We start from the raw sequence: 20381 nt of genomic DNA on the forward strand, positions 1-20381 counted from the left end.
ATTCAGTCAGCAAACATTTATTTGGAACATGATTTTACAACTTTTGGAGCTTGGATGGAGATCAGCTTTTGTTCAAGAGAAAGCAGAGCGTAACAAGTTAACCGTGGAGGATTTGAGCCAGATTGCCTGAGTTTGCATCCTGCCTGCTAACTAGAAGTTTCCTGGGCACCTAACTGAATTTGGAGTTCTATTTCCCCATCTTCAAAAGGGGAATAATGATGAAAACCTGTGCTTGTTGTAATTTATGAGCTTTGCTCACACTGGACACTGGACATAAAACCATGTCTCAAATAGTAGCGATCAAAACAGAAATCAGAAGAGACCAGAGAGGACTGTTGGTGACCACATGGGAGACTCCCTTTAGGAAACTCCAGAAACAAATGGAATCCAATGACTTTGGAAGCTTACTTCCTTCTCATTTGCCTAGTAGGGTCTGGGGACGATCAGACCACACTGCAATTTTTCCGTAGATGCTGCTCAGGACTCTGGAGGCAGACAGGAAAATAGGGCTCCAAGGACCTCAATCGTCCAATAGAGCTGGCTACAAAGGGGGGCCTCTCTAAACAGGAGAGTCTAATCTGATCAGAAAAGGAAGTTGCTTTTCTCTGTGCTGAAGGATTGATGTGTCTTTGCTTAACTGAGCCTATCCCCGGCCATCCACGCTGTCTGAGTACAGGAGGCCAATCCCAACTGGGACAACGGCATCCCCACTCCTGCCCCCCGAATGTTGCCACCAAATTATTTTAGCCTGTCCTCCTTCATTTGCATAAGAATCCTGCTCCATCTGTTAGAAGGAGCAATATCTGTTCATGCTAATCTGATTGCTCCTATCACTTGTATTAAAAAACATGGAGGTTACCACAAGCTTTGCTCTGACCTTTGATTTTCCAATATCGCATCTGGGGAAAGCACTTCCTTTTAATCTCTATGGACAATAGGCAAAATTTCACCAAGGGGACTGGGATAGAGGCGGAGATCATAGAGCATGTGTCCATGACCCCAGGTTAGATGATTATAATAACGCTTTTTAGGCTCTTCTAATAAAGAATATGCTGAACAGGCTCCAATGTGCGTGTGCAAAAGTCTAATTGCTGTTAACATGTCACTCCCATCACAGGCAGGCAACAATGTACTGACGGCTTGTCAAATCCAGAATTGATTTTGAAATTGCTTTAATGAGGTTGTGAATAAGTTTGCAGGGGCCTAGCCATCTGAGAGGCCTCTGCGGCATCAGCCAAGATCACCTGCAGTTGCTTTGTTGACTGTTCATGAATGAGGCGGAGGCACACAGAGGGTCGCTGTTTGGTTGCTGAGGATTTGCAAGCTCGAAGCTGGGATTTCAGCCCCTGCCTCCTCCTCTGAAGTCCTTTTCCTTTTGGGCTTGTTTTGGGGCATCTATCTGTGTGTGTGCCTTTCCTTCTAACTGTTGTTTCTATCGATAAATACCTCCAAGGAAAAGGGCTGGGCTGGTTTCTCTCAAAAGCGCAAAGAAAGATTACAAGTTCCTTCTTGTTCCTCACACAACATGGGTAAAAGGTGTCCCAAGAGCAATGTGCCTCCCAGTTTCGAGCTTTGCCCTGCCAATCAAGCCTGTTTAGTGGCTAGACAGAGGCTCTCGGCTATGGAATGATATTGTTTATCTGCAACACTGGCCAAAGTGAAGGATTTGATCAGCTGTCATTCAACCTCCAGAATTACCTTGCTGGCCTTTTGTTTGCCCTGAAGGAAAAGTTGATAAAGGTTTTCCAGGTTGTCCAAGGTTGCACCCAGGGCCATTTTGCATAGCCAGCTAACTGACGTCAAGCCTGGTGGGCGTAGATGGGTTTGTTACATCATCACATTCTAACAGCAACTGTCACCAGGTATTTCCACCTTGCAAGGCAAATGGAGAAGGGACCAAAGTCACCTTCCAAATGCGACCAGATCTGAAGGCTAGTTCCTTTTCCTAATATGGTTTTGGATCAGTGACGAGGCAATGATATTTCTCCAACCAACAGCATGGACTAAGCTTTCCTGCTACCCTGTCTGTCACTTGTTAACAGTACCAGCATTTTAACAATGAAGACAAATCTATGCCCAGCTTGCGGTGAAAATGAAAAACTGCCAATAACACTTCACAATTGTTGCTTCTATTACCTGTCTCCCCAGCTCAGAACTTTATTTCATCCAGAGCCAAGGTAGACAGCCAAATTGCCTTATTTCCAAAGGATAAGAGCGTATTTCACAAAACCACGTGTGTGCGCTATAGTCCGTGGGGCATCGCCTCATTTCTGTTGCCGCTGCATTTCTGAGTGCCTGACCGACATCCTTATCAGGTATGGAGGACTTCAAGAAATTGGATGCTACAGGGTCCATACATCACTGTTATGATGATGTATTTTTCACGAAATCTGTAAATAAGGCCAGCGAGGAAGGGGTATTTCGGATGACAGATTCTTTAATAGTTTTTGAGAAATGGTCTGTTTCCCAGTTAAAAGTCAATTTTGTTTTTTCTTTTTTTTTTTTTTTTTACCTTTGCTCATTAAAATGCCTGATCTGGATACCTGGGCAAAGACCAAGTCCACCCCCAGCATGTGGAGAGGAAGGCCATGGTTATTTTCGATAAACCAATAAGGAGGGATGCAAGTTGCCAGCATGCAAGGATACATAATTGGCACCTTTGGGGTTTCTCATGCTCTCTCTTTTCTTATCACCTGAAACATTATCTCCAGCCTGAGGAACAGGTGAGTCGGTCTTCAAAGAGAGTGACAAAAAAGGAAAAAGAAGACACTCAGGGTCACGAATGCTACGATTTAAAGTTCAGTAATGCTGTTTTTATAATCACAATGATATTGAAAAGCAGCCTCAGCTTCTCCCAAGACCTCTGTCTGTCCCAGGCATCAATGACGCTTCGCGTCAATCATTCCAAATAGTGTGTAATTGGCTCTTTCGTCCTGCTGTCTGCTCCCCACTGGTCCCAGGCCACTCAGGGCTGAGCCAAGCAAGGTCCCCAGCATTGACTCACAGGTCTGTCTCACTGTGCTGTAGACCAAGAGTGAGGCAGGGTCACTAGGAGGGAGAGTGAGAGGCAAGGGGCTGGAAGTGAACACAGCTCAGAGAACCAGAGAGGCTGCAGGAAGCTCCCAGACCCGCTTTTGAGCCTTGAGTGCCTTCTTTCATTTTTCTGGGTCCTCCTTTCTAGAGCTGTGAAGTAGAAATAATAGGACCCCATGTCAAAGGCAATGATGGGGCCAGCATTGTGGCACAGTTGGTTAAGCATCTGCCTGCGGTGCTGGGATTCCAGATGGGCACTGGTTCAACTCCCGGCTGCTCCTCTTCCAATCCAGCTCTCTGCATGGCTTAGGAAAGCAGTAGAAGATGGTCCAAGTACTTGGGCCCCTGCACCCGCATGGGAGACCTGGAGGAAGCTCCAGGCTCCTGGCATCAGATTGGCTCAGCTCCGGCCATTGTGGCCATTTAGGGAGTGAACCTAAATGGAAGACCTCTCTCTGTGTCTTTCCCTCTCTCTGTATGTAACTCTGCCCCTCAAGTCAGTAAATAAATCTTAAAAAAAAAAAAAAAGGCGGCAATAAAGAAGAATGGAAATACTAAGGTTGCCAAGGCTTGGTTCTGTAGCATCAGTTAATACAGAACTCATGCTGTAGATACATACAGACCCTAACCTTCTCACTGCTGCACATACATGTGTAAATACATATATGTGTATGCATATACATGGGTTGACTTCCAAAAGTTCATGGAAGATGGACTTAAAGGTAAGTTGATCTTGGTGTAAAACTTTTTATTAAGTCTATCCATAGTTTTTTCATAATGTGCATTTCTGTGAACTTTTTGAAAACTCCTTACATATGTATATCTCTGTGTATATAAAATATGTATATAATATATGTGTTATACCCACACATAAATATGAAAAAGAAAAATATGGGTTTCTAAAGGGGCAGTAATTTTTAAGCAACTAAAAGGAAAATAAAATATCCTTGTACCTTAAATATGTTATTTTCTTATTATCCTTATTATTAACAAACTAGTACAGACAGCCTCTTCCAGGCCAGTGAGCATCCCTTCAGGCCTAACACGAGAGCAAACATGAATCCTGAGTGACAGAGCCTGGAGTTTCACTTGCTCCCACCACCTGCTCCGGGAGGTCAACTGTACTCAGTGTGTAATTACCAACCTCATGGCCACCCTTCGAGGCCCCGCTCCCACTGTCTAATTGACGGCCCTGACACCCGTGCTGGGTCAGCCCTCTGGAAACACTTGGGGCACAAACCGCTCCTCTACCCTACAGCTGCTGCTCACTCAGAGCACAACCATGACAGCGCCAGGAACTCAGTGACGGCTTGTGTTTGCTCAGATGTGGGGGAAAAATGATAAACAACAAGATTACAAATCCACTGTAAGTAGAAGGAAAATTATCCAGTCCAGACTTCAGTCTTCACTGCAACAACTGGCCCTCCATCCAGGACACCTGGGCTTCATTTCTCATCTTTATTTCTTTTTTTTTCAACTTTTATTTATTAAATATAAATTTCAGAAGTACAACTTTTGCATTATAGCGGCTTTTCCCCCCATAACCTCCTTCCCACCTGTAACCATCCCATCTCCCACTCCCTCTCCTATCCCATTCATTTTCAATTATCTTTATATACAGAAGATCAACTTAGTACATACTAAGTAAAGATTTCAACAGCTTGCACCCACACAGACACACAAAGTATAAAGTATTGTTTAAAGACTAGTTTTACCATTAATTCGTATAGTACAACACATTAAGGACAGAGGTCCTACATAGGGAGTAGCTGTACAGTGACTCCCGTTGTTGATTTAACAATTGACACACTTATTTATGATGTCAGTAATCACCTGAGGTTCTAGTCATGAGTTACCAAGGCTATGGAAGCCTCTTGAGTTCACCAACTCCGACCTTATTTAGACAAGACCATGGTCAAAATAGAAGTTCTCTCCTCCCTTCAGAGAAAGGTACCTCCTTCTTTGATCTTATCTTTATTTCAGGTCTCACTTGCTCTCCTCTGAAATCTCTCTCTCTCTCTCTCTCTCTCTCTCATACACACACACACACACACACACACACAGAGTTGCCTTGACAGATGCTGAAATCGTGTAAGGAGTCCACATGGCAATGGACCGTTCATATCTACTATGGCCACAAAGAGAGCTCTGGGATGGACACAATTATAAGTCACCCATCCAAATCCGGGATTCTGTCTACATGCTGACTTCTCCAAAGCCAGAACCAACCTTTTGCCCAGGGGAATTTGGGGACATGGGTCTCTTCCTGCTCATCTCTGAGCTGCTGGAGAAGAACTCTCCTACACATGCGCCCTTAGAAGCGTGCACCTTCTGTTCTCCCAAGCATCAAGGTCCAATTTCTTCAGGGAACACTGAAATTCCATGATGTACCTGGTTTCCATTCCAGACCCTTCTCTGTTTCAGCTCCTCACTGTGACCCAGCTAACACAAGAACAGAAGTCTCACTTTAAGAATGACAGGACATCACACCAGAAGCTCGGACTACGAAAGCAAAAACAAATAAATGGGACTACATCAAACCGAAAAGCTTCTGCACAGCAAACAATCAAAGTGCAATGCAACCATGGAACAGGGAAAATTATTTGCAAACTCCATCTCTGATAAGGAGTTAACTGTCGCTCCCCCTCTTCGTGGAGGAACGACACAGGAGCCTGCGCTGTTCTTTCTGTCTGCTCAGCCCTCCCCGGGTTTGCTGCTGGTTCTTCCCGGGTTGGCTACTATCCCTTCCACCTCCGTGGAAGGGCAGTTCCCCCTGGCCACATTCCCCACTTCCGCAGGGGAGCGGCACACCGCCGGCCGGCTTTCTCGGGGGCTGCACAGGTGTTCCTTCAGCTAGATGTTCCCCTTAGATGTTCCCGGTGCATGCCGTCTCTCTCCTCCTTTATAGTCCTCCTCCGCCAATCCTAACTCGGCTGCCCACACGCCGAGTACGCTGCTCTCCTCCAATCAGTAGCAAGTCCTACAGTTTATTGGTTGAACTGGAGGCAGCTGTGCAGAAGCTGTTTACTTCTCTCCCAGCGCCATATTGTGGGAGAGCAGATGCATAGAATAAGTCTTAATTCCAGTAACTCAGTCCAGTCCGGGCTGCTCCCCACAGTTAACTTCTAAGATTTATAAAGAATGCAAGCAACTCAACAATGGAAAAACAAATAACCTGTTTTTTAAAAGGCAGCAAAAGGGCCTGGCGCTGTGGCATAGCAGGTAAAGCCACAGCCTGCAGTGCTGGCATCCCATACAGCACGGGTTCCAGTTCCGGCTGCTCCACTTGCAATCCAGCTCTCTGCTATGGTCTGGGAAAGCAGTAGAAGATGGCCCAAGTCCTTGGGCCCCTGTACCCACGTGGGAGACCCAGAAGAAGCTCCTGGCTCCTGGCTTCAGATCAGCGCAGCTCCGGCCATTGCAGCCAGTTGGGAAGTGAACCAGCAGATGGAAGGAAGACCTCTCTCTCTGTCTCTCCTTCTCTCTGTGTGTAACTCTTTCAAGTAAATAAATAAATCTTTTTTAAAAAATTGGCAAAAGATATAAAAATGGCCAGCACCTATATGAAAAGGTGCTCAGCTCAGCATCATTAATCATAAAGAAAATGCATATTGAAACTTCTAGAGATATCATCCTCCTACTCATTAGTGTATCATCAGTCAAGAGCTAGGTGCTGGTGAGGGTGTGGAGAAACAGGAATCCTCGTATACTGTTGGTAAGACCATAGATTGTGCAGCCATTATGGAAAGCAGTATGGGAATTACTGAAGAAGATAAAAGTGGAACTACCGCGTGGCTCAGCTTTCCTCCTCTGGGTATATACCCAAGGTAGATGAAATCCCCACCTCACAGAGATACGTGCATCCCCACACTCACTGAAGCACTGTTCACAACAGCTGAGATGTCCGTGTCCACAGACAAACAATTGCAGAAGGAAATTGGTATTTACATACAATGAAATCTTTTCCAGTGGTTTGAAAAGGAGCTCTTGCCATTTGCCACAAGATGAACCCAGAGAACATGCTATGGGAAATCAGCCAAAGAAAGAAAAATACAGCATGATCTGGATATGAGCAATTACTGTAGAAGTGCATTTCCCAGTTTTTCATTCTAGGCTCTTGTCCTCACATAAGATAAGAATTCAAAGCAGAGGCATATGTGCAGTGCAGTAATGAGAACAAGATCGTATTTAAAGTGAGAGAGGGAGTATACACATGGGCATAAGTGCTGGCAAAGCCACGAGGACTGCAACTTGTCATGAGAGGGCCAGAGGAGAGAACATAAAGGAAGGCCACAAAGGGCCGCCCCATGATCAGTGGTCTTCCGTATGGGGTAGGAGTTGGTACCCTAATTGAAATATACAAGTGGGGTAGAGTTTGGGTGGGAGTATCTACCTGCCAAACACTATTCCAGAGTAATGGGGATACATAGATGGCTAAGACACATTTAATTATAAAGTATGTGGGGAATACACAAGGTGGGGGGAGGGGGCTCACATGCTATCGGGAGATGTATTTCAAATAGCAGGGGATGCCCTTTGTAGCACTCATCATTTTCATCTCTGAGAGAGTCCTTCTGTCCTTGCATTGCAGGTTTGACTTGTGCAGCATTTTAATTGCAACTAGTAGGTTTTCCTGTGTGTGTGTGTGTGTGTTTGAGTGAGAGAAAGAGAGGTATGGATGTGTAGGTATATGCTGCTTGTCTGACTTGTGTCTGCCCTACTCAAGCCTGAAGTCAGTACAGGAAGGTTGCCAGCTATTTGCCCACCAGCCAAAGGGGCTTGGCCAAGATGATTGGCACACCTTTGTGGCCATCTGGAATGCAGTGCAGACAAACAGGTGAACCTTGCATTACTGGACATTCCACCTCCTTGTTAAATGTCCCAAACAACTAGAAAAGCCTGGGTCAGCCCAGGAGTGATCTCTGAGCTCCAGCACAAATCCATGTCAGTTTTCAACTTCATGGTCAAGTCAAGGGGACCTGGGTCAAGTGCAGTCTAAAGGGCTGGGGTATAAGGGAGCCTTCAATATCCAGGTTGGCTGGGAAATACAGTTAAATATCTCTTGGGAAGCAATGATCAGAGGGCTGCAGTGACCTGGTCTTCCTGTGTGTCACACTCCATGGAGAGGTTGTAACATGATTTCTACATGGCCCACGGGCCTGGAGCAGAACCAGGAAGCATGTTAGATTGGGCATTACTTATTCCATAGAAAAACAAGTAAGTATTTCTTTGCTCTCAATTTTAAAATGTACTCCTTATAAAAAGCTTTCTTTGTAAAGAATCACTTAATAGTTTGGTATTTGAACAAAGGAAACAAATCTGTATTCTCTTGAGCAAATACCTAAAGCCAGTTCCTTCATTTTTCTATCAGTGCACTTTGGGTAGCGGTGCCTGATATGCAGTGGTCGTCTATAGAATGTTTTCACTTCTATTCCATAGGACAGATTGCTTTTACCTTTGTTTCCTCCATGGTGTTGAGGCACTTGCTCAGTAATCACAGTTTGGGCAGCACTGAAATTACAACTCCTGTTTGTCATTCTCCTAAGAGATAGTTGGACTGGTCTGTTTATGTGTAATTGTTAAATCTTAGCTCTTATAACCAGGATCTAGTGCCTATGAGTTTCCCATGTATTTTTTGGTTGGATTATGTGAGTTTTTTCAAACTAGTGAGCAGGCAGAAGATTGCTGACTACTACCAGTAATATAATAACTGGGCAATGTGAAGACAATCAGAAGAGCAGGGATTGGTAAATTATTTTTAGAGGGTCAGATAGCATTTTAGGCTTTAAAAATCATACGGTCTTTGTTGTTACTGTCGCTCCCCCTCTTCGTGGAGGAGCAACACTGAACCCTGCACTGTTCTTTCGTCTGCTCGGCCCTCCCCGGGTTTGCTGCTGGTTCTTCCCGGGTTGGCTACTATCCCTTCCACCTCCGTGGAAAGGCAGTTCCCCCTGGCCACATTCCCCACTTCCGCAGGGGAGCGGCACACCGCCGGCCGGCTTTCTCGGGGGCTGCACAGGTGTTCCTTCAGCTAGATGTTCCCCTTAGATGTTCCTCGGTGCATGCCGTCTCTCTCCTCCTTTATAGTCCTCCTCCGCCAATCCCAACTCGGCTGCCCACACGCCGAGTACGCTGCTCTCCTCCAATCAGTAGCAAGTCCTACAGTTTATTGGTTGAACTGGAGGCAGCTGTGCAGAAGCTGTTTACTTCTCTCCCAGCGCCATATTGTGGGAGAGCAGATGCATAGAATAAGTCTTAATTCCAGTAACTCAGTCCAGTCCAGGCTGCTCCCCACAGTTACCATTCAGCTCTTTGTGATGACACAGCTATGTAGAATATGTAAATGAATGCATATGGCTGTGTTTGAATAAAAATTCATTTACAAAAACAGGCAATGGGTCAGATTTAGCCTGTGGACCATAGTTTGTGACCCCTCAACTACATCAAGTGATAGAAACAAGCTGTGAAAAATACCTAGCTGCTCCCATTTGCCTTTATTCAGAAGCCTCATTTTCAAGCTGTCTGAATGTGTATGAGAACATCGGCTGTCCAGTTTGGTTTTGTGAGCTCTGGGTCTATAGGTGGAGTGAGAGGCTAGTGAGAGAACGCTTGTAGGAATATTTGATGACCAGAAGCCCTGGGTGGCACCTCACCCACTCATTTGAAAAAATAATTAAATGTATTTATTTATTTATTTGAGAGGAGGAGAGAGAGAGAGAGAGAAACACACACACACACACACACTTCCACCTGCTGATTCATTCCCCAAATACCTGCAAGAGCCAGGGCTAAGCCATAGCAAAGCCAGGAGTCAAAAGTCCCCTAAATTCTTCCACATGGATGGCTGGGTGGCAGGGACTCAAGTACTTGAGCCATCATCTGCTTTTTCCCAGAGTGTGCATTAGCAGGAAGATGGATATGAAACAGAGTAGCCAGGACTCAAACTAGGCACTCTGATATGAGATACAGGTGTCCCAAATGATGAGTTAACAGCTGTACCATACACCCGCCCTCCAAAATAGTTTTTAAAGTTTTATTTATTTATTTGAGAGAGAGAGGTCTTCTGACTGCTGATTCACTCCCCAAATGCCTACAACAGCTAGAGCTGAGCCAGGGCGAAACCAGGAGCCAGGAGTTCCATCTAGGTTTCCCACGTGGGGGACAGGAACCCAGGTAATTGTGCCATCATCTGCTACCTCCTAGGAGCATTAGCAGGAAACTGGGTTTGGAGTAGAGGAGCTCGGACTTGAACGGACACCCTGATACGGGATGCGAGCATCCAAAGCAGTTAAGCAGGGCTTAATCCACTGTGCCACAATGTCCATCCCGCAACATAAATTTTGTGACTACCTAAGGAATACAACATGATGCTATAGATTTGGTCTAGATGGTGCAATGGTCACTACAGGGAAGCACATTTAACATATCTATCATATCGCATAACTATCCATTTTTGTTTTCTTTTGGTTTTAGTGGTAAGAATAGCTGAAACTGCTCACTTAGCGGGACTTCCAAATACAGTATGTTTTAGCAACCCTAGACCTCATGTTGTGCATGGTATCTCCAGACGTGTTTATCCTAGAAATCTGCTACTGTGTATCTTCTGATCTGCATCTTCCGTTTCCTCCCCTCACCCCTGGTAACCACTGATTTATTTTCTATCTCAGAGCTATTTCTTTTGGGGGAAAATGAGATGAAGCTCCTGCCACCCCCCGCCCTCACTGTGGTTTCTGTTTCTAACCTTTCACCTTAACTCTACCCCCTTACATGCCAATGCACCGCTCCCACTTCTTTACGTGATGCACCTGAGTCTTCCCCATGGTGAAGGAGAAGGCGCGGCGAAGGGCATGCGTACACAGGGCTCTGCGTGAAGATGCCATAAAACTCGAGGACCTCACGCAAACTATTGATACTCAATAAACATTTTCTCTTATATTCATTCATATATAATTAGTAAATGTCTATTGAACACCTAATGAATTCAATACCATTTATGGGGACTGGCACTGTGGTGTAGCTAGTAAAGCTGCTGCCTGCAACATCATCATCTCATATGGGTGCTGGTTCGTGTCCCATCGTGTTCCATCTGTACCACTTATGACACAGCTCCCTGCTAATAGACAGGGAAAAGCAGTGGAAGATGACCCAAGTGCTTGGACCCCTGCTACCCAGGTGGGAGACCTGGATGAAGCTCCTGGCTCCTGGCTTCAGCCGGGCTCAGCTCTGGACATTGTAGCCATCTGGGAAATGAACCAGCAGTTGGAAGATTCTCTCTCTCTCTCCCTCTCTCTCTCTCTCTATATATATATATATATAATATCATATATTATATATATAATCTTTCTCTTTCAAATAAATAATTTTTTTAAAAGAATACGATTTATGTTCTCAACATGTTCCAGCTCTAGGAGAAAAGGATCAAATAAGCAATTGAAATATAAAGTGAATATGTTTCAGTCAAGATTTCTGGAGTTGGGCACTTGACCCTCCCAGGAGTGAGCAGGTAGGGAGTACTTAAGGCTAAGAGCCCTTCCTCTCTCTGGAAATACAGCTGAAAATCATGGTGATGACATGGGTGACCTTTATAGGGTACAATGAGGAGCGTTTACTTTTTGACCACTGAATCCATGTTTATCAGAATCACCATTCACCGTGGTGTGGGTGTGCCCCTCACAAGCAGAGAAATGTAATAAAAGCCCGCAGGAACATCTCATCATTGCACAAGTCTTGCCTTTCTCTGGGCACATAGCAGTTAAAACCACCACTACGAAAAAAAAATCAATTAGTCAATAAGTCAGAATCAGAAGATCACAGAATGTTAGAGCCTATAAAAGGGCATTTAAAATGTCACTGAGGTCTCTGTGATGGCGGATGATGTGTGACCAGCGTGGTTCTTCTGTTCAATTGATAAAGTGACGGACAGGTCATCTGGGCTTCGCCGGAAGGGAGAGTTGCACAGAAAGACTTGGCATGGGGAAGTCATTTGATAAATGTGTTCGGAATGAATGAAGGCAACACCTCGGGGTGTGTCGAAAAAAGTAGGCCTCCAAATCCAGAAGCTCAAATAACAAAGCCACCCTGACCTCCTCATCAATCATCAATCAATATCCAGCAGTGTTCTGGGAGCAGCGGAGACTGCAGGAGAAATCCTATGCGGTCTCTGCTTTTAAAGAGTGTTCAAACAAGGATCTAAGCAGGCAGCCTGTGGAAGGGGAAAATCAACAGTGTATGGAGAGATGCTCACACCACTGATGAACAGGAAAAATGCAAACTGGCATATTAATGAGATATCACATACAGCCCAATCCCTGAAAAACCCTCTAATTCTGGATGATCACAGCATGAGTTGGCCCAGAGATGCGCACAGGACCCTTTCCATGGCTGGTGTGGAGGAAGACCCGTGCAGCATCCCTGTAAGACATCTGGCAGCCCCTAGTCCAACTAATTCTATCTGACACCTGTGCATCACCAACTCCAATTCTGCATATGCATATATTCCAAAGATACCGTCACACAGGTTCATAAAGGGACTGCGAATGCGCAGCGTTATTTGTCATGGAGCTGGAGTTAAGCTGGGGGCTCCTCCCTGAGGGATCAGACAGATACAATAGGAGAGGAAAGGCTCACCTCCTCGTGCGACACCCAGTGGGAAACGACGGCCTAGATGTCCTGCTAATACCATGCACGGATCTTGAAAGCAAATGACGGTGGAAAAGAATGAGAACATAAAATAATGCCATTTAGGAAAATAAAACCATGTGCTATAAAACGATATGATTTGTCTTCGTAACAAAACGGTGTTCTTTAAACCCATGAGAATAGTTGCCTCTGCAGGTAAGATGCCCAAGGATATATAGAGATTTGTGTACCTGGGAGTGGGTATTGCCATGACAGATACCCAAACATGTGGGACCTTGGAAACTAGAGCAGGCAGAGGCCGGGAAGAACCAGAGGAATAGTTGAGAGAAAGCTTACATGTGTTGAGCAGAGTATCGGTAGAATTCTTGACTTAGGGGACCCTGGTGGTGAGGGCTCAAGAGGAAGGGGGGAGTCTTGCGCTGGGAATTGGGGGAAGAAGGACTTGGCAGTGTGCCAGCACAAACTTCAGCCACACTGGCACTGGCACTGGCACTGGCACTGGCACTGGCACTGGCACTGGCGGCTCCATGGGAAATAGAACATCTGCCTAGGGAACCGTGTCAGGAGTGTTTTCCAAAGTGGTCAGGGTGCCACTTGGCCTCTTTTTGGTACTCTTAGTCACATGGAGGAGAAAAGAGACAGACTGAGGGAGGAAAAGACTGTCAGATGACAGAGAGAGAGAGAGAGAGAGAGAGAAGAGGAAAGGAGAAGAGAGAGGGGAGGGCAGGGGGGAGGGGAGAGGAGAGGAGAAGAGGGGAGGGGAGGGGAGGCAAGTTTAAAGATTGTTAATATGAGAAAGAGAGAGAGCCACATTTTGAAAATGTTCAGCTTTTCTAGAGAGCAAACGATGCTACAATGAAGCAATAGTTTCTCAGCAAATCCAGGGCCCTGCCGAACCTAAACACGAAGCAGAGTGTGAACATAAAACCTTCTGCTGTGACCTCAGAAAGGTCACGATTCCTGCCTCCCCGAGTCACTTAAAAGGCCACTTAATGAGATTAAGGAAGTGCCTCACAAATCCTTGCCATCAAATCCCGGGGTCTCCAGGGAAATTAGAGGTGTTGGACCCCAGCCACGTCAGCAGCAGCCCCAGGTGGAAGTGTGCCCAGCTTCTTAATGCCGTTGCAAGAAGAATTCAAAGCCACATCCCAGTCAGATCCAATCGGGCAGGCTCCAGAGAAAGGGGCATCCGCCCCATGGGTCTGAGGCAGGTGGAATATTCAAGAGACAGGGAGGAGGGTCCGCTGAGCAAAGCAGGGCTTTTCTGGAATAGGGGTGCCACCTAGTCTCTTTCCCTAAAAGGATCCCTGGGATCCATCGCGGTCATTTTGCAGGCACGTGGTAATCGCAACTGCAACGGCTGCGCAGCTAAGAGTGGGCAGCCATTTCTGGGAGAGTCGCCGATGAGGCAGGTTCTGAGTTCAGCTATGGAAAGCCTTGGGACTCTGTGGGACATCTGGTGCTCCCTCATGTCTAGCTGTCTGCCTGAGCTAACAGGAGGAGGCTGTTCTCAAAGAAACCTGTGGGGGTGAGCTTCGCCTCCCACCGCGGACCCCAAGGAGATTGACAGGAGACCTACACATTTTTTAAGATTTGTATTTGTTTAACCATTGCGAACGTGGACTGAGAATGACGGGTTGCACGGAATGTGGAGCAGACTATGGACCCCCTGAATTCTCCTGGCAGGAAGCAGGCAGAACAGACAGCTGCTCAGCTGCAAACACACTGTACTTTCTTAAAAATAAATAAATAAGGAATTAATACATAAAGAAATTAAAAGATGACCAAGAGGGCAGAATCAATCGCACCAAAAGTGGAACCTGAGCTACAAAGGGTTGTTCCTGGGTCTTGAGATCAGATCTCCGGCATTTGCTTGGCTGGATTTTCACAATTTCTCTAGACCAGTGCTGCGCATGTGCCTCCAGCATTCCCCTTGCTGAATAGGAACCATTCCTGACTCCATTCTGATTCCAGCAGCGACCACCTTCAGAGCCCTGTCCTGTGCATCACGCAGCAGCAGATAAAAGGTTCTTATCTCCTAATACCCGAGAGGGAAAATAAAATTATTGAATGGCGATTCTTAATAAGAAGAGTTTTCATCCTGTTCATAATCACCTCACGGAGTGATTCACGTTACAAGCAACCCACTTCCGTTTCATTCAGCTAAGCTCCCAGTCTGTGGTTTTTTTGCTTGATTCTGTGTAAAAGCATTGCTGTGACCGAACATGAGTCTTCCCCAAGATCCGTATGTTGGAATCCCCACCCTCCAGGGGAGGAGATGAGGAGGTGGGGGCTTTGGGCAGTGATTAGGTCATGAGGGTGGAGTGATCAGGAATGGGCTCAGGGTCCTTATGAAAAAAAAAATAAGAAAGAAAAGAGTGTGCTTGTCCTGGTTCCTCGATTGAGGTCACAGCAAGGAGCTGGCTGTCTACAAGCAAGTGGACCCCCGCCAGGCTCGGAATCCACTGAAGCCTTGACCTTGGACTTCCAAGAACTGTGAAAACTCGGTTTCTGCTGTTTATGTGCACCAGTCCGTGGGTGCTCTACTGGCGTAATCTAAAGGCGGCAGATGTGAGGTGTGCGGACTGTCTACGGAGAGAGAGAGAAAGATGGCGAGTCCCCTGCTTTTCAAGAGCCAGTGTCCCTTGGGGAGGAAGGAGTGTGAAGTAGGACAGCCCAGGGTGATGGAAACCACGATGAAGGCACAGGAGGAGGAGTTCCAACCAGGGGAGGCCCTGAGGGTGCACGCATGGCGCAGGTCACAAGGCCAGTATAGAGCATGCCCAGACATGAACAACTAAAGTCCAGTGTTGCCCTGGTGTCTAGCACAGCAAGACTTAAGGAGCCAATGTCATCAGAGAGGCCCAGTCACCTCTGTCTTCAGCTCCGTCTCCCCTGGGTGGCTCCACTCCCAAGCCGACTGTCGCAGCCAAGACTGCACTGAGCTGCCAGGAGCCAATGGGGTGGCCAAAACAACAGCCAAAGGTAACAGTGAAACCACCACTGGCTGCAGCGGTCTAAGCAAGAGGCTGAAGGGGAGAAAGCGCCAGCTCCTTGGTGCTCCGGCTTCCCCCATGGAACTACACCTGCTGAAGGTCAGATGGGTCCACACAGATGGGGAAATCTCACCCACCCTTTTGTACATCTAGGGTAGGGGGCCTGGGGGAGGGCTGGGAGTGGGGAAATGCTGGCTACTGGGTCAGAGTGGGACTGAAGTGCCTTCAAGGGTCCCTCTCCTTACCATGAGTAGGTTTCTGCAAAGGTACCTGGGGAAGGCCTTAGCCACAGGCCCTGGGGATACAGAGGCCTCTGAATGGAGGTGCCCAGGCTAGCCTTGCAGGTTATAGGTAACAACATGGCTGGCCAAGGACCTGAGACCTGGACCACAACCCCTGCCACTGGCTGAGCACCACCCCCTCGAGGCCTGCCAGGGGGTCTTTGTAATCCCCTATGGTCAGGCCTGAAGGATCATACCCAGGTTCTGGGCCGGGGGCTACCTCCCAACCCATCCTTTATGGTGGTAAGATGGCCACCAGCAGCCGCTCCAGGCTTTGCCCCGTTGCTCCCAGAAACACCAGGAGGGAAGGTTCCGCCTCAGTGCCTGCAGAGATGAGCGGACTCCTATCCACCTGACTTGGGTTTAAACCCATCCCTGAACCAATCACCAAGGCCAAGTGGACGGAATTCATGGACTGGCCTGGAGGTGTATCCACCCCTGGATCTGTATTAGGGACAGGACCGTCCCAAACCACTTACACAGAGAGAAAGGAAAGTACCAAAGAGTTTAAAAGCAAGTGGACAGTGATGGAATTCTACACACCGGAAACAGGAGGGAAAGGGGATGACCTGTTCATAGATTGGGAGTCTCAGCCCAAGTCCCCCAAAAACACATGAATGAAACAGTGCCATTCTCATACACCTAACGCTAACCTAGGGTTTCTTTGGTACACTGGTGATTCAACCCAAGACCACTGATGAGCTGACGGGGATGGATTCCCATCTGCACAACAGGATCTGGAAGAGCCAGCAGGGACTCTAGGAAAGATGGCCTCAGGCTTGACCCTGCACATTCTGAATGAAGAATCTAGGCCCTGGGGTGGAGCTTGGCCCAGCAGTTATGACGCCACTTAGGACACCTGAGTCCCACATCCAAGTGCCCAGGTTCAACTCCTGGCTTTGGCTCCTGACTCCAGCTCCCTGTGAATGCAGACCCTGGGAGGTACAAGTGATGGCTCAAGCCATTGAGTTCCTGCCACCCACATGGGTCACATGCTCTGAGTTCCCAGCTACTGGCTTCAGCCCCAGCCCAGCCCCAGCTGTGGTGGGCATTTGGGGAGAGAACCCGAGGATGGGAGCACTCTCAATTTCCCTCTCTCTCTCTCACTCTCTCTCTCTCTCTGTCTACCTCTCTAACTATGCCTTTCAAATAAAACAAACAAAAATTTTAAAAAGGCTACCAAGAAAGCATGAAGAAGGAAAGGAAGATGGGAAAGTATGGTATGAGAGGGTATGATGCTGCAATTTGGGATGGGAAGCCAGAAAATTCACTAAAAAGGGGTCATTCTATGCTGAAATTACACACAAGATTTTGAATGTCCCTTCCTAGGAAAGTGGATACACAACTTGTAGGAGATTCACAAAGAGATTCTGCGCCAGTTCAGGGCTCAGAGCCACTGTGGATCTGTTAGCCAAAACTGGATGGAAGTTCAGAACACGTTTGGATTCTGAGTGTCCATAACACTTGGACCTTAAACATGGTTCTCAACTTTGGTTCATATGGGAGCTACGTGGGGAGCTTTAGGAACGAATGATGTCTTGGTCTCATCCCCCGGAAAGTCAGATTTAATTGGTCTGGGAACTGAGAGAGTGAAAGCTGCCCAGGAGATCCCAGCTGCATGGAAGAAGAGAGAAAACTGCTTAAGGGCTTTGGGTGAGCCTGTGCTTGTGGCGGGAAGGCTGCAGACTCCAGAGGACGAATGAGCAGTCCAAAGTCCGATGGCTAGGGAATAATCCACAACTCAAGACCAGCCTCTCAACTCCCCATTCGATGTCCTGGCCTCTATCTAAGCATAGGACCAAGGCCAGCAGGATTTGATAAGGAATGAGCTTCTGCAGTAGGAAGAGTGGTCCCCAGTGAGCCCCTCTGGGAGCATGGCTCAGAATCCAGGGAGCAGCAAGATGGGGGTGCTGCCCACCTGGGTGCCCAGGGGAAGGGGAGGCAGCTCACAGGAAAACAGGTCAAGAGCTGACACATAGGTGCCAGCCCACTGGCCAGGACAACACCCCACTGGCCAGATCCTGAACAAAATAGCAACAGCAAACCCTCTGAGATAAACGGCATTAAGGGCTTTGTGGCCTCAGGGAACCCAACTGCCTCTTCATTCCTTGATACCAACCCAGATGTGCTAGGGGAGGGGGTAGCTACAGTACCCTGGGAAGAAGCCACTCTCCAAAAAGGCATGCTTCTACCTGCTAGGTAAAATCTTAAAACAAAGCTCTCATTATCCCAGCCATAATTAATAATGACTTCAAAAGCAAATGCCCCTAGGAGACACAAAACCTTGGAGGAAAAGCCCAAGCCCTTGGTTTTCAATGTTTCTTTTAAAGAGAACATTTCAACAAAAGATACTTTATGTGTGCATTTATACAGATGTCATATTATTTATACCTGCTATGTATAATCTGTATATTCTTGTTATGTTATCTATAGGACACGTAAGACACACAATAGTTACGATATATCAACTACTGCTGTAAACCAATTATAGGAAACTTGCTGTGGACAAAGCAGGGGCAGGGACTGGAAATCACCTAAGGGAGCGGCAGTGGGAGAACAGAAGGTTCCTTTTTGTTCCCCCTCCTTGCACCAAGCTGGATTGCCCCTAGCCACCTCAGGCGGACCCTGGGACTATCTGAGAGCTGCAGAAAGTAAGTCATTAATTCACTGGACGGACAGTGTGCCTGGCGCTGTGCTAGGTGTTAGGACCACACATGGAGGGCTGACAACGCTTTTCCTCCCCCATCTCCTGAGGGTCGTTTTCAGGAAAGGGAGAATTAAGCAAAATGTGATAGGAACTGGACAGGGGAAGAAGTGGCGGGGCACGACTGACTATGGGCAGGGGCCGGGGGCAGGGGGGAGGGAGCTGATGCAACTGCTTCGTCCTGGGTAGGGTGGAGGAGACCCCTGAAGTCCAGGGCAGCTTCACTCCGGAGAGAAGATTTTTATAAGATAAATAAGGACAAGGGAGCGAAGTTGGGCTGCTGGCCGATGGATGGGGCAGAGGCAGAGAGAGGAAGAGGCTGGGCATCTGTGGTGCCAGAGTCCAGGGCATCTAGGACAAGGCTGGCCGTGTCACAGGCACGCCCAGGCGGGGGTGCCAGGTTCCTCCAGTGGAACCTCAAAAAGGAGCCAAGCCCCGTCCAGATCCACAAAACCAAGGGACAGGCCAGAGGCCATCACTGGGACGTGGGTGTGAAAAGAACCACCTTGGAAGTGAAAATATCAAAATGATTTTTGGGAAATCAGATTCTCTGGGCTGAGTCTCAGCGCTGAGTGCTGCTTTTGCCTAAGTCACACAAATAAAGGAGCGCACTCACCTAAAGCTCTGAGGGACAGCGCCGCCTGCCCTCCCAGAGGGCGAGGAGGGGGCGGGGCAGGCACAGGGGGACTGGGGCAGGTGTTCTGCAGGCCGGTGCCCAGAAGACTGTGGTCACAGGACTTCCCGCTCAAGGCGAAGCTCCCACTGTGGGAAAGACGGCAATGCCCTGCGTGGGAAAGATGGCGACACCCTGCATCCCAGCAGTGTTCCCTTTCGGACAGCAAGAAAACAAAGAACAGGCCATTCTGGGGGTTTTGCTTGCCTTTCACGCTCTCTTGTCTACTCTCTCCAAAACCGCTTTCCTCCTCACCTACCCCCTTCTTTGCTGGGCCTGGTGAAAGCATGACAAAGAAAAATGCCCGCACGGACCTTGTTCTCCCGATTCAATCAAGGCTCTCGAAGCTTCTGTCTTGCTCTTCACAGCAGTTCGCACCGATACAGGTTCCCCCCAAGATCGATGGGGCCCCTGGCCCTGTGGACAGCAGCATCCTGGCGTGGTTTTCCAGATGGAAGAACTGCGGCCGTGGCTGTGCACCCAGCAGAGCCTGCAAGCTCCTGGGGCCACCGCCTCGGCCACAGGTCCGGGCCACCCTTCTCTCAGACACCCACCTCCATTGCCACCAGCACCGCTGCCAGGGGATTTTTCAACCAGGCTACAGGCTGATGGGGCCCGCCCAGCTCACAAGAGAGGAAACCGAGGCTGGGGGACTTCCCAGTGGCCCAGCCCAAGGCTGTGAGAGCAGATGAGAGCTGGCGGGAGAATTCCCCTGCTGGGTTCCGGGCTGCTCCATCATGTCTCCCCTTTACCAGGGGGCAGTGGACTCACGGGGCACAGGAAGCCGCATTTATAAACAGCCTGGAGAAGTCCAAAGCGTGGGCTAGGGCCCCCCAGAGAAGCCAATAGGCGCTCCTTTCCCCCATCACCTCCCCCTGCGGCTGGCACACAACTGGAAATCACAGCTTCAATGCAAGCAGGTGCCAAGCTTGCATTTCACACTCAGGAGCAAGTACCAGGCACCTAGACCTACCTGGTGCCATCTGGAGTCACCTGCAAACTGTGGTCAATGACACTGGGGCTCCAACCTGCATGAAGGGGAGAAATGCTAAGCA

General features: G+C 48.0%; 1 long non-coding RNA gene across 1 annotated transcript in view; it reads right to left on the reverse strand.

Annotated features, from left to right (window-relative positions):
- The window catches only part of LOC138849181 (uncharacterized), a 76899-nt gene extending 56998 nt beyond the window's left edge, over positions 1–19901 (reverse strand). The window contains exon 1 of the long non-coding RNA XR_011387601.1: positions 19641–19901. This is a non-coding gene — a long non-coding RNA (uncharacterized lncRNA). The remainder of the gene's footprint in view (positions 1–19640) is intronic.
- Positions 19902–20381: the final 480 nt, after the last annotated feature.

The sequence above is a fragment of the Oryctolagus cuniculus genome, chromosome 3 (genome assembly GCF_964237555.1).
Source record: "Oryctolagus cuniculus chromosome 3, mOryCun1.1, whole genome shotgun sequence".
NCBI classification, from domain to species: domain Eukaryota; kingdom Metazoa; phylum Chordata; class Mammalia; order Lagomorpha; family Leporidae; genus Oryctolagus; species Oryctolagus cuniculus.